Genomic DNA, 15,762 nt, shown 5'->3' with positions numbered 1-15,762 from the left:
AAAAATATGGCTGTGCTTTAGTGTACATGTGTAGAAAAAGGAGGATGCGGGCCATGAAGGAACCTATTTGCCTCTAGTAGAAGTTTTGAGATGAAGAACTGTTCTGGAAATATAAACGCATAAGTAAAGCTGGCCCAGATTATCAAGTGAGCAGAGTTCATAAAATTCTAGCATCAAAGGATTGAGAAGATCTTCAAAGGTTACTTGGTTCATTCACCTCCTTTCAAGTAGGATCACACCAAAACCATCCCAGAAAAATGAGAAGCTATTCTATTTTTAAAGCTTTCTATAGAAAGAGATTTTCTCTGACAGAACTGTTTTTCAGCTAGTGTTAAAATCTCTGTTCTGAATGATACGCCTCACTCGCATTCAGGACACTTAATATAACGCTCCCCATCTGTATTCGTTTCCTTGGGCCGCCGTAACAAATTCCCACAAACTGGGTGGCTTTAAACACAGAAATGTATTCTGTTACAGTTCGGGAGGCTGGAAGTCTGAAATTAAAATGTCAGTAGGGCCATGCTTCCTCTGAAAGCTCTAGTGAAGAATCTTCCTTTGCTTCTTCCTAGCATCTGGTGGCTCCCAGAAATCCTTGGCTTCCTTGTCTCAGGGGTGCATCACTTCAATTTCTGCCCCCACTGTCAAGTGGTTTTCTTCCCTTCATGTGTCTCAGTGTGTCGTCTTCTCTTACAAGGATACCAGTCATTGGATTTGGGGGCCACCATAAGGCAGAGTGAATGCATCCTAAGTTAACTAATTATAACTGCAAAGACATTGAAGTTTTGAGCAGACACAAATTTTTTATAGATAATATTCAACACACTCTAGCATACTTTGTGCTACTTATCCTGAAGCTGAAAATATCAATGATTTTTTTAAAAAATTGCATCCATAGTTGATCTTTCTTGCAGTCAATATGAATTTTATAATGCATGTAATGGAGATGATTTTCATTTAATTACTTTTCTTGATGGTTTAAATTAATGCAAGATCATTTTCAAATGTCTGTATGAACATGGTCATTGTACCAGTTTTTGGTGGGAGGAGAGAAGTCAGCCTAAGCTCCAGGAATTGAATTTGGGAAAGTAAGAATTTAGTCATACTAGTTGATTCATGAAATGAACATTGAGACACACAGTCAAGATGTGTTATGGCATAGTGCATAGTGTGGGATTCTGTTGGCCAAAATAATGCAAAAGATGTACAGAGAGGCCAAGTGGGGCCTGCTGAAGTAATCAGGAAGATTTTAGGGAGGAGAAGAGGACATAAAGGGTAGATACAATTTCACAAGAGAACATTTATGATAGTCATTTGGGGGAACTATGTGGTAAAGCAGAATTGGCAAAGCAGTGACAGTCATTAGAATTGGCTAGACGCAGAGGCCTAGCCATAGAAGAACACTCATGAAGAAATTAGCTGAACTTTGGTTTGTAAAGGTGAATCAGGGCCTGCACATGGAAGAATTTCTATGTCAAATTAACTTCAGCTTCATCCTGTAGGTGCTGGAGGGGCCCTGGAAGTATTGGAGCCCTGGACATATGTAGATGATGTTAAGAGAAGATGAACTTGGGGATAGAGTGGAGGTTATGTTTTAGGTGTGGGAGTCCAAAGATTGTTGCAATTGTCCAGGAGAATTATGAGGGCCTATTCCACAATGACTAATAACAGGAGGTAATAACATGTTGGTTATAACACGAAAATTATTTCCTTCATGGAAGATATTCCACTGAGGATTTGTGTTCTTTCCTAGTAATGGTCTACAGAGAACACACTTCCCTTTCTGTATATCCCTTCATTCCTCGGGATATAAGATCATCACTATCACCCTCAACGTGTGAAATCTGTTGCTTTGGCTGTTCTCCACTTAACATGAGTTTGATTTAAGAGAATAAAGAAAAGTACATTCTCAGCCTTCAGTGTTGGGAAAAATCTCCTTATTCAGCAAAAGATAATGTAAGGTTGCCCTGTTAACTCAGCCTTGCAGAAAACATTCCTGTCAGTTGGTGTGAGCTTTGTTCCTCTCACCTCAGGCAGGTGGTAAAGGCATTTTGCAAAGGAGGATTCCAAATTAGGTTAAGCACCAGAATAGGGAAATGGCCTGGCTCAGCCTGGTGGGGAGGGATTGGACTGCTGAAGTATATCCAGGTTCACCTCTTCAAGCCATGTTTCAGTGCAGCTCTTGTGAGAATAAAAATGGAGAGAATGGTTGACTGTGATGCCCTGTCCGACTTCTTTGCACCGGCCTTGCCCTAATATTCTAGGGCTTGAACATCCCAGTAAATGATTACCTGCCTTATTCCAGCTAGACATTGCTTCCTCTGGGCTATCTTAAAGCCATTCCTTCTAGAAGTGTTGATGCTCTTCATCCCAGGGGCATGTGCATATTAACAAGATCTTCTTGGAGGATGAAACTTTCATAAGATTTTCATAAGCGGTGAAATTCAAGATCCCAGAGTGTGGAATCACACACACACACACACACACACACACACACACACACACACACACACACACCTAATACTAAACATGCCTAAATAATAAAGTTTAGTATCAGGTATTTTCTTAACTTCTTAATATTGACAGAGATGTCAATATTCTTCTTAAGTGGATTCACTCATATTGTGGCACGTGACTAGTTCATTTTCACAGGTATATACTATTCCATAGTGTTATTATTCCACAAATTATATTACTTTTCTCTTGTTAATGAGAATTTTTGCAGGTATTCCCCCTCCCCAGATTTGTGCTCATATAAATGGTGCTGCTATGAACATTCTGTTGTATATCTTCTGGTGAATCTGTGCCAGTGCTTTCTCCTGGGTATGTACAAAGGAGTCAAATTGCTGGGGTTATAGGTTATAGGAATATTCAATTTTACATGATAATATCAAACTGTGTTCCAGACTGGTTGTGTCAGTTCATACTTCCACCAGCAGTGTTGAAAAGACCTTTTGATATTTCAACATTTGGTAATATAGACACGAATATTTGTGAATCAAATGGCATTAAATATAACCTTTCTTAGGGTTTCATTTACATTATTCTCATTACTAAAGCATTTGAGTGTCTCTTCATATGACCATATGCATTTCCGCATCTCTACCCGTTTTGTAATGGGTGTGTCAAATTGTCTCTATGTCTAGTTCTTTACCTTAGTTCCTTTCGTCTGGGTTACAAAAGGCTGGGAACTCATTTTCATTTGTTTGGATTTTCCCAAATAGTGGCCACAAAAGTCTTGCCAGCAGCAGTTTCCTCTATAAGATGAATGGCTTCAGTGCCTTCCTGTCTTCTCAATTGAAAAACCTATAGGAAGAGTTAAGAGTTTATAAGATGCTATGCTTGGCACCAAATAATAATAAATACACCTTGCCTAATTCCTGCTTTTTAGCAACCTGAAATCTTGAACAGTCACATTGACGTAAGCCCTCACTATTTCCCCTATCACTTGCCAGTTTACTGGCTACTTCCAAGGTTTGTTTTATTCTGACCAAAGTGGAGGCGTAGTGTAATTTTCATGTATAATGCTCAAAAAATGGAGACAATATTAACACATATTTTAAACATGCTAATAATAATTTTGTTTTTAATAATAAAAAAATGGAGGAAAATAGTAATCTGCCGTGTTAAAAATGGTCATCTCCCCAGGCAACCTTTTCAACTGCCCATTTGACTTTGTGAGTCTCAGATACAGCCTCTGTCCGACCACTTTTCTTATCCTAGTGACTGAAGATGTATGCCACGTCCAAGATTCCTGAATTATACTTCAATTTGAGGCTTTTCAGAATCTAACTTCAAAGCTATTCAGAAGAAGAGCTTTGTGGGTTACTCAACTTCAAAGCGTAGTTGAGATTATTTAACATTATTAAACAGAGCAATCTAAGAGACAAAGCACGGGAGAAAGTCAAAGCAGTTTTAAAGGCATCATACATCATTGTCTTTGCTATTACTTTTCCTCCCAACTGACTAAAGGCGGTCACCGGTTCCAACCGCGTCCCAGGAGCATGCTATGGGCTGTGTTACGTGCGTGTGAGAGGAAAAAGTGTTTTGTACTCACAACTTGGCCTTATCATTTCCTTAGATTTCTTTGCTTTATCTTAAATGTTCCCTGATATATCTATCTCCGGGTATTGACTAAGCATATGCATTCCTCTTTAAACAAATACAATAGCCTATTTCCAAAAGTCATACCATGAGACACAGCTGTCACAACATCTGACAAATACCCGTAGTCAAGGATATGACCTAGCAAATCTGAATGCACTCTCTCATTTTTCTCATATTTTCACATTTATCTCTCCTTCATTCAGTAGCATTTGTCAACCTGCCTCTATCCATGGCAACCCTTCCTATTTTAATGTTCTCACTCTTATCCACAAACTAAATTTACATTTCTTGCTGTTATAAATTTTATTTTGTTGAGAAACGTTACTTCAGGAAGAAGCTCTGTGAACTCCCAACAACAAGACTTTCAGAAGGAAAAAGCACTCCCTTTCTTTAAGGACCAGAAAGAGAAGAACAAGTAAAAACAAACAAAACAATTAAGGTAAGGTTTTACATCAGTTTATGAAGTTGCTCTGCCTGTTCTCATCTACCTATCAAAGGACATTGGTAGAGGATTGGGGATGTCAGTGAGCTGAGCCTATGAGTCTAACTCTGCAAAAGTATTTCAGGTTGAGGCGCCTGGGTGTCTCAGATGGTTTAGCATCTGCCTTTAGCTCAGGTCATGATCTCCAGGTCCTGGGATTGAGCCCCAAGTTGGGCTCCCAGCTCAGTGGGGAGTCTGCTTCTCCCTCTCCCTTGGCCTCTCCCCCTGCTTCTGCTCTCTGTCTCTCTCTCTCAAATGAATAAATAAAATCTTTTTAAAAAAAGTGTTTGAGGTATTGTGAATTTATTTATTGCAGATGGAACATAAACATATGGGTACAGTATGACATTCAAACATATGGGTACAGTATGACCTGGGTGGTTCAGTCAGTTAAGCGTTCAACTCTTAATTTCAGCTCAGGTCTGATCTCAAGGTACACTGAGTGTGGAGCCTGCTTGGGATTCTCTTTCTCTCTCCCTCTCTGCCCCTCCCCTGCTTGTACTCTCTCTCTCTCACTCTGTCTCAAAAAAAAAAAAAAAAAAATATATATATATATATATATATATATATATATATATTTATTTATTTATTTATAAAATGTGTCTCATTTTAGATGTGTTTTTCCTTTAATTAGTTAAAGTTATAGAAATCTACAGGAGCAAAGACGTTATAGATCATTTGCCCACAAACCTTATTTGATAAGTAGGGTGACCCTATATTTATTTGTCCAAAAGTGGACACTTTTGAGGATGAAAAAGGATTACATTAATAATTAGAGAGTAACAACAGGCATAAACAGGGACTATGACAGGCAATGAGGGGTAAATGGTCACCCTAATCTTAAAGTGTACAGTAGTTAAGTGGCTTTGTTGCATGCCTTGCAAGTGCCACACAACACCAGGAACCAGGTTTCTCAGTGTCTCATTAAGAATGCATTGCAACAAATTAGTTAGCTACAATTTGAAAACATGCACCGATCATTTTGCCCAAGGTCTGAAGATGAGTCATATTAAACCACTGACCTAAGATAATGGAATTAATCTTACAACTGCATTCTCCCAACTTCTCACTGGAGTTAGGACGGTAAAGGATTCTGACAGCATAGCTTCCCTTTGGGCAAACCAAACCAGGCTGACATGATCCACTCTGATTTGGCCAACTTGTCAGTGAGAAGCGGGATGACCTTCTGTACATATGTACTCCTCTCACCACCTCCCTGCGTGGGTGGTGGTTGTGTCCTGAGCCTGATACCGGGGCGGGGGGGGGTGATCAGTTAAGGTGGTTTTTCATCCATCACTATTCCTGCTGCCCTATTTAGCACTGTGGTGTATGAAAGGCAGGCCTGCCGTTCTTGCTTCTTTTGCTTTAGTTTGCCATATGCTGAATATCTACTGGGTACCAGAAATATGCTAGGGGATTTCATCTAAATCACTGTAATTTACTGAGTTTCAAGATTTGAATAATTTCTCTTACCAAATGAGTGAGATGAATTTCTTTCTGCATCTTATAGGCTGACTACTTCACTATGGGTCCTGAGGTTACATGGAAAGTCTTCTACAGGATTCTCTCTGCCAGTATTCTCATAGTCATGAAAGGATTGCCAAGATATCTGGTTCAGAAATGACTCCTGTTAAATCCCCATCTCTATTAACCAAAACAAACAAACAAAAAACAAACAAAAAACCCCCAAAACCCCTGAAATTCTTGCCATACTTCGGTATCCATATTTTAGAACAATGAAGACACATTTGGATTTTTGTAGACGTATTTTACCAAGGAAATTTGTGGAGAAAGGGTCCAGGATGAGTCTTTGGTTCATACCGACAAAATCTGTTGAAGAGTTATGTGGCTGGAGGCTTTCCCTAGGCCTAATAGGCATCTTGTCCCCAAAAGGGTAAAATTTTTGAGAAGGAATAATTCAAGGACATACATGACCATATTATAAGGAGGAGGCAGGTTGCAGCATAACAAAATTCAAAGATTATGTTTTCAAAGTTTCAAGTGGCAAGAAGGAGATCTAAATTTTTCATGGGGAAAATGGTATTTAAGGTGGGATTTGAAGAGAAAGGTAAAGTTTTTACTTAGACAAATAGAAGAAGACAAATCAGTTTTCCAGGCAGAAAAAATAACATGAATTACGGCATGGAAACAGGAAAATATACAAAAGATTATGATCAGGGAATAAGCAAAATCAACCCTTCGCTGGAATTTGGGGTCAAGAAGTAAGTTGTGCAAGATTAATGATAACTCAGATCACTTATAAATCCCTTCTCAGGAGAAATAAAAAAGACACATCTTAGTATATTCAAAACAAATACTACTTTTTATAAAAGGCAACTTCTAAGATATTAGGCTTTTTTTTTTTTTTTAAAGCTGTGGCATGAACATTATTTCATTTAATTTCCATCACCTATCTGGTAAGGCCCTTATTTCCACTTCGAGTGTCGAATTGCTGAAATAAACAGAAGTTCGTTGCTAAACTGGTGTGGCAGGCAATGCCCTGTCCTTCCTTCTTCTCCCACTAGAAGCAAAGTGCTTGGTCAAAGAGCTGTACCTTTCCACACGCAGGAGGCTTGCTTTCCTGTTGAGATTTTATTTGAGTTTTGAAAGTGGGACAATGTTTCTGTCAGGAAACTTCAGTGGATTAAGCCACTGCTTCAACCATGTTAATAAGGCTGCTGCACTCAAACTGTGAGCAGAACCTTGCCAACTCCAAACTGCTGCTGCCCAGCGATCTCAACAGTCCACCTGCCGTGCACCTAGCACTTCAGTCCCGACTCCTGGGCCCAATAGACTGAATATTGGCTCTGGCTGCTGGCCTTGGCCTCTTATGCACTGAGGCTGCTGCCTGCAGTCCTCATTGCCATCTTCGGGCCCAGCTTCCAGTTCCCTAATGCAACTGACCAGTTTCTGGGCTGGCAGAGACCATTGTGCAGATGGGGTCAGTACCAATGTCCAAGTGACAAATCTAAGCAAATGCAGATGGAAACGCAAGGTGTAAACCAGATCCTGGATCCAAATACAGTGGGGGTTTAGAGAGATTAAACCTGCTAATTAGTGACCTTGGAACCATCCTCATTGGCTAAATAATAAATAAAAATTTAGCTGAGTTGGCTTTACTAGTAAATCCAGGTCAGAGACTATGACAAAATGCAATGGATTCAGCTAGTTTTAATTCCTGAGGGTCATATGCCGGTGTATCAAATAGTAGAGCCATACATGATTTGCATATGTTTAGCATATAATTTATACTATTCCAGTTAGACTCTGAATTTGTTCTCAGCCTCTTTTTATTCTTATTTTTACTTTTAAAAAAGTTTTATTTATTTTTGAGAGAGGGAGAGGGGCAGAGGAAGAGGAGAGGGGCAGAATCTCAAGCAGACTCCCTGCTGAGTGCGGAGCCCAATGCAGGGCTCTATCTCACCGCCCTGAGATCATGACCTGAGCAAAAATCAAAAGTCAGGGGCTTAACTGACTGACCATCCAAGGGCGTCTCTCTTTATTTTTATTTCAGTTTATTCAGTCTCTTTTTAAGTGAAAATTTCTTTAACTTTTTTTCTTTTGGAATACTCTTGTTGACCTCTTTCCAAACTTTGTTCTTTGCCCCACACCCCCAAGTCTTAACAGAAATACTGTGGTGGAAGCTCGTTTAGTGGAATCAGCATCTACACGGCAAACCTCATAGGCTTAAATTAGTAAGTCCTATGAGCGTTCCGAGCTCTCTAGATTGCCCCTTCCCCGGTTCTATTCAGACAGCATTCATAAAAGGGCATGCCAGTCCGCCAGAGTAGGAAACATACTACTTTAGCCATAGGAACCTCTAAGCTTGAGTGGCAGTTCCCCATGTTTTAAGCAAGTGAGTGAACCTCTCTAAGTTTTCCTTGCCCTGGTAATCTCCTGGGAAGAACACTTACTGTCTTATGGCCCTTACGTGGTGGTTACTAGGATCAAATGAGATAGAGCATACAGATACACCTGGTGAATACTGAGCCTATCGTTATTTAATTTTTTGACCTTTTGTTCATATGGAATTTGGCATTGTTTTATATTTTTGAAAAACATTACATTAGAATACATACCTATCTAAATTACTGAGCTTTTCATGTCTCTTGCATTTGTTCCTGACAAGAATGCCTTACTTGCCTCCACCCTAGCCTTCCACCTTACTCATCTCATTCTAGTCCTCCATAGCAAGCACTTGCACGGTGGGAGAGCACTAGTTTCAGCCAACCAGATACCGCTAAAGAGAGCCACTGAGCGTGCTGGACATCTTCATCAGCAAAGGAGGAACACGGCACCCCAGGACAGTTAGAAAAAACTGCTGTCCCTAAGATATTGTTAATGTTGAATCCCTTCAAGAAGAAATGACTACTTCTGACCTCTCATTTCCCATGAGGATGAAGTACCAACTTCTTGGCCTAGCTTCCAGAATGCTGCTGTACACCCTCCTGTTGCCCATCCAGTGTTCTTAAAGCCTCCATTGATCTGTCCGGCCAGCCGATCCTCACTACTGCTAGGACATCGCACTCTCATTTCAGATGCCAAGTTTTTGACTCCCTGCTCTTCTTTCCAGAATTTCTTGGTCCTATTGAGTAGAGAAAAAAAATACTCACCAGCTTATCAGTTTCAGTGGAATCTTTACTTCTCTGTTAGATCCTCCCAGCTGATCCTGGTTCAAAATGACCTCCCTTCCTAGTCTCCACAGGGAGGACTGCCTAATAGGATAGGAGCTATGTACATCAGTTCTGTTGCTGCTCAACTGTTTATATGTGCTGCTTTATTTTTTTCTCTGACCAGCTGGTAAAATCCCAAAGAGCAGAGGACACATTTTAGGTTTTACTTCCTCACTATGAATTTTTACCTATGAATTTTTACACACACATTCACTCACACACGTTTTCTCTCTTTATGAGGGTCTATAATATTCTTATATATTTCAAACTATGTCATTCATACCATATAATTCCTGTCTTTAAGTATTTAATTCAGGATATGGCTCTATCTTGCCCTAAACTATTTCTAGTAGTTTCTTGTAAATTAGCTTGGTTCCCTAACTTGATTATTAGTTCCTCTGTGACAAGAAACGTTTTTTCTTCTCTTTGGTCATCTCTAGTAACTGCCAAAGACCACTGAATTTTCTGGCAATGTCTAGCTCAAACCCTTGAGGAATAAATAGATACCTCTGGTTGGAGTAGAAAACAAAACAGAAACAAAAACAAACTACCGTCAACTTTTCTGTGATCCAAACTGCTCCATATTTGAGGAATTTACTTTTTAACTTGATTACATGTTTAGGATATTTACCTTCACTATGAACTTTTCTGAATTGTGTAGATAGTTGCTAAATGAATTTTATAGGTTAAAGCAATATGCTTGCATAGAGACAAAAGAAAATGACAGAAAACTTTAGAAACATATGTCTTTCCTTTTAGAATTGTATTTACAAACTCACAGGAACTCTTTTGAAATTCAATAACACTCCCAACAAAAGCCATTTTATAAGCTGTGCCCATTTTTGCCAAGAGTTAGCCCAGGCAGAAAGACATGGGATTGGAGGCTGTTGATAAAGTTCATCTGTAATTAAAATTCACAAAATATAAGTTCCTCTCAAACTGGAGTCGGATCTCAACAACAGATCAATTCAGGAGTGGTAGGATTGGTAGTCAACTGATTAAGCCCAGCATGGTTGCCTGGCCTTATTTGTATCTGTTTACCTCCAAATTTCTTACAAGTAGTTTTTTCTGACTCCATGACTTGCTGTGAAATCATTCTTCCAAAAAGGAAATATGATTTCCTAAATTTAGTTGAGTGACCTTACTTTGACACCAAACATGAAGGGAAAAGGACCCTACAAGAGAAATGCTTAGGCTGACATTTTACCTCCAAAGTTGCATTGCATCTTCTTACAGTATGCAGCTTTTAATTGGAGTATCCCTCTTCTGACTTAGTGGAATTCATCTTTCATATTGGAGTTCTCTTCTTTCTTTGCGTTTTCAACCAAAGTATTAACTGAACCAGTGGTGTACTGGGTGTACTGGCTCATAAGCACCAATTTTTAAATTTTCAGAATGTTTAAAATCCAGTCATTAAACAGAGCTATTATTAAGAATTAAATTATATTCACTATACTTAAATATATTACATTAAAAACAACACAAAGAATGCTCAGCACATATCTTCCTGTATAGTTTACTATATGTTACTATTATCTATGCTTTTGAAAACAGTTATGCTTATTCTGTCTTTTAAAAAAAATTATTTATGTATTTTAGAGAGGGGGTGGGGAGAGGCGGAGGGAGAGGGAGAGTCTCAAGCATACTCCACACTGAGTGTGAACCTGATGTGGGGCATGGAGCCCAACTCGGGGCTCAGTCTCATGACCCTGAGAACACAACCTGAGCTGAAACCAAGAGTCAGGGCTTAACCAACTGTGCCACCCAGGCACCCCTGTTATTCTATCTTTATAGTGGAAATGTGGTATCACGGTGCCCAAAGACACAGCATCTCTTTCTGACCCCACATTCAATTACATCACATTGGTGGCTTGAAATTCACAGAAACCAGCAAACACTACAAATTAGGGTTTGATTTATTACTTTGTTGATTGTCTTGACTTAAGAAAGTGATGGAGCAAGAGTTATTAAAGCAGATTAAGCTTAAAAATGTGTTGTTAGTAGCCCTTACATTAAGAATAGTACAAAAACAGGAAACACTTTTCTAGTCTTGGAAAAGAAGTATCCAATTTAGTAAAAAATGTCATTTTTGAATAAGTGAAGTTTCGGCATGTCTTCATTATTTTACTTTATTCTTACTTGTAAGTAGACACAACATATCAACCAACATTAAGTCCAAACTATACTCAGTAGTCGTTTACAATCATAGATTGACCTCAGCTATAAGAGATGAGCAAAAATCAACTGAACATTCTAAGAATATCAATCGGCTATATGGAGTCTGTAGTAAGTATCGTATATTTTTTATTATTTATAAATTATGTGCCATACAGTTTTTTACTTTTTAAAATTTATGACACAAGTATGTATGTGTATGTACACATGGCTACATGTGCGTACACGTGCACACATGTGCGTACACGTGCACACATGTGCATACACGTGCACACATATGCACACACGGTTTGTATTTTTGGAAGGTAGAAGAACCAAACCAGATAAACCAGATGGTTAACATTTGCTGGGATAGCATGGCTGATAACTAAAGTGTTTTCAGATAATTGGAACTTTTATCTAATAAAGATAAAAGATGTGGCCTTCTTCCCCCACCGCATCAATGTTTTTGATTGTTAGTAAATTCTTGATGCCTCAAAGCCTTCACATCATTAAGGTTTATCAGTGAAATGAGAGCCAGGGAAGTTTCTATTGTTGGGTGGTAAGATTAGAGACCTTTTCCTATAAGAATAACCAAATCTTATAACTTTTGTCTGTCCCTATGATACTTATCTAGTAACAGAGGATTAGTAAACAAATGTATATTTGGTATAATTTCTTATACAAAAAGATATGCGCTTGCATCCCAGCTCAGTTTGTAGTTAAGTGTCTACTATCAACAACTCATTTTATTTCTCTGCAGATGCAAAGTTAAGGGATTCCATTAACTTACTAGTTTCCAAACATCACCATATATCAAAATTACCTGCAAAACTCAAATCAAATGATTCTTTTCCTCTAGCCAGATCTACTTCTAAACAGAAACTCTAGAAATGGGATCAAGAGATTGGATCATTTTAATGGCCACCAGATGGTTTTCATGCCAGGTATGGAACCGCTCTACTTCCAAAAGCCTTTCAGGTCATACATACAGTCATAATGGTAGATTGACTAGTAAAGGTATAGGTGCCAGATATTTATATGTGTGGATTGTCCATATTGTACCCATTTTCCTGACTCACATCTCTTTCTTCTCGTATATGCTTCTGGTATGTATGGCACACCCTCTAAGTAGTTTTCATACTCTAAAATACTCCCCAACACAGGATACATGATCCATATTGTTTATAAGTAATCAGCTACTTTTAAAGAAGCTAAGTGTATATGTTTCAATATTTCTAAACTCTCATGCATAATATCAGAAATTATGGCAAATCTTCATTGAAGCCAAGATTTGCTGATGCCTCCACAATCACCTGATCAACACTTTGATAACCATATGAAAAAAGAAAATTATTTTTGGATAAATTTGTTAGTGTACCCTGGTTAGCTCCTAATTTTCTTTTTTTGAATGTATAATCTTACAATAGTTCCAATCATTAAAAAAAATATTATTAACAGTGGTTTCAAAAATATCTCTTCCCTTAGGTCTTATAACAGAATTCCTCATTTTTATGTATAGTCATAATAACAAAGATTTAGAAATTACTTTAAAGTTCACCCATATACCTCACATAAATTGTCATATATATTTAATTTTTATAACAGTCTGTAGACAAAATGTTATCTCCTGTATGTTTGATGAAAGGTAACTGAAGCTCAGAAAGTCATTACAGAGAATCAGTTATGGAGATAAACTCAAAGATAGGAAGGTATCCTGGTTCCATGCCATATGCATTTTCATAATTAGGAAGTTATTCTTTTGGAATAAAAACAATAATGTTTGCAATATAGGTGAAATAATAATTTTTCTATATAGTTGTTAACTGTTTCCTTAGAAATTCAATTCCTATATGCTTAACTGGTCTGTTTGGATAACTTTTGGATTTGTTCCATCTAAATTTATATATATCTGGCTTGGGAATTCTCATTGGTTTACATTTTTTTCTGACATGGTTGTCCAAAAAGGTAAGGAGAAAGACAAGTGCTATTGCTTTTTGCTGTCTCATTGGCTAAAATGCCTGTCGCTTCTTACAAATTGACTGAAATTCCTGCCATCTGCTGCTATAAACCTCATCTAAATGTAAATTAAAATAAATACATTTCTTGAGGAAAAAAAAACTTTAAACACCATAAACCTTGGCTCATTTTGTAGTGGTTTAATGATTTTTCTGCCAACCAAGTTTCCCAGCTTCCAAAGAGATGTCTAATGACATCAGCACAAGTGCCCTGGAGAGAACTGTATGAAGTCCAAGCTTCCATTCTCCTGCAAATGAAAGATTCAGTGGAGAGATACAAGCATCTGCCATTCGAAGGAGAGAGTACCTGAACTTGGAGTATTAAGACAAATTATAATAGTTGATTAGTTCATCAGACAAACAGAAAAATGAACGTGTCCTATTCCATTCATGGTTTTTGGATAGACAGGACTCCACTTTTCTGATTTTTCATTTGCTCCTTCAATGAATATATACGGAGCAGCAACTTTTGACGAAGAATGGTTCTATAGAAGAAGAATCTTGCTTCTGAAATGTAGGTCTTGGTCTCCCATCCCTGCTAAGGAGTAGTTTCTGATGCACTTTGAAAAAGGCTGATGTCCTGTCCAAATTTGAAGTAACAAATTTGAAGATTTTAGAGGGCATGTTAGCAAATATGGTATAAAAAAATAATTATAAGCGGTGTTAGTCCTGCCTCCTTAAACATATAATCTGCTTTGATCGTGAGTGTTGGGTACCTCTTGGCTTCTTCAGCCTTTGCCATACTGACTCTTACCTGAATTTTCCATATACCTCACAGGTTTCCACTGAAGTTGCTGACTTGTGTTGAAACCCAGTGAACTTGACCAACTCCTGGCATCTGACTTGGCTAACTACGACCCCACCTTTGCTGTATTGATTTAAACATAGACTTATGACGTAGAACTAGAACTTTGCCTGCTTGTTTAACTATTGTCCCATGCTGATCCAGTCCTTCAAGAGTATAAATTTCTTGCCTTGTGACTTACCTCCATACCATCAACACAAAGTAAATTTTGGCAGAGTTTATGTCCCCTCCTTGTTTTGATTCAACCGGAACACATCCCAAGTATAAATGGACACAGAAATTAGGATTATATGATGTTATTTGATGTCTATTTCCCCAATCAGACTATAATTTCCCTAGGGCCAACTACCATGCGTGGTTTTTATTCATTACTCTTTATTAAAATTCTAACATAATGTCTGTATAAAATAGGTTTAAAAAAATTCTTGAATGTTAAGCAAAATTAAAAGGAAAAAAGGGGTCACCTGGGTAGCTCAGTCAGTTAAATGTCTGACTCTTGATCTCAACTCAGGTCTTGACTCAGGATCATGAGTTCAAGGCCACCCTGGATGTGGAGTCTACTTTTAAAAAATTAGAAGAAAATTTTGTGATTATGTCATTAATTTAGACTGTGTAGACATGGCAAACTCTAAAATTTATATACATATTTTAAATTTATATTTATAATAAATAAATATTTTTCCCTCTGTCAACTATAAGCTAACCATAAGCTAGGCCCGTATCTGTACTCACCAAGATTGTCTGCATGTGACAACCAAGAACCCTCAAATCTCAATGGGTACAAACAACACAGAGGTATTACTTATTCTTCACGTTCTTCAGGATGACTAGAGGCTCTGCAGAGTGTCATTCCCACTTGGAACCAGGCTGATGGAAAAGCCACTATTTGAAACATTGTTATCTCCATGATAAAGTGAATGAAGAAAAGGTCTGTAGGGTCTCAGTATAATTGAGTGCTCTGGCTTTCACTACACAATGGCTGGAGCTAGTCAAATGGCCTGACTGAAACATAAAGCGAGAAATACAATCCTACCATGTGCACAGAAAGGAGAATTGCATGCATTTGGAAAACATCCTAATGATTACCAAAACATCTGCTCATGCAAAGTAGAGAAGATATGCAACAATTTAAAATATAACTTTGGCTTAAATTTTGTCCTGGAATATGCTAATGATGGAAGACAAAATTTTAAACATCTCAAAATAATATTTACTCTTGAATATCTCTACTCTGTGCATATAGATATGAACTGAATCACAACTTAGATAAATAGGAGATCACTCAAATAAAATTTACTTCCCTTCCATTTTGGGGAAAATGCAATCCATAAAATAATCATGCAGAGAGCTAACCTTCTCACCAAGTCAAGTCCAATCCAGGGAAATATGAGACTGGGTCTGCGGTAAGAGGAGAAGGCAAGAAATTATCTGTATATGAAGTACAGGAATAAAAGATTTTTGAAAGACAATGTATACAGATATGCATGAAATTATTAATGGTTGTGGTTAGAAGCCAGTTAAACACTT

At 37.9% G+C, this 15,762-nt stretch overlaps 1 long non-coding RNA gene across 1 annotated transcript in view; it reads right to left on the bottom strand.

The window, feature by feature from the left end:
- The window catches only part of LOC123787343 (uncharacterized), a 45,150-nt gene that overhangs the window by 12,749 nt on the left and 16,639 nt on the right, over positions 1-15,762 (bottom strand). Inside the window, exon 2 of the long non-coding RNA XR_006778150.2 lies at positions 3,152-3,303. This is a non-coding gene — a long non-coding RNA (uncharacterized LOC123787343). The remainder of the gene's footprint in view (positions 1-3,151; positions 3,304-15,762) is intronic.

This window comes from Ursus americanus, chromosome 19, assembly GCF_024610735.1.
Source record: "Ursus americanus isolate L20-20 chromosome 19, mUrsAme1.1.p, whole genome shotgun sequence".
Classification (NCBI taxonomy): Eukaryota; Metazoa; Chordata; class Mammalia; order Carnivora; family Ursidae; genus Ursus; species Ursus americanus.
The sequence above is the reverse complement of the archived record's forward strand: the minus strand, read 5'-3'. Positions and strand labels throughout refer to the sequence as shown.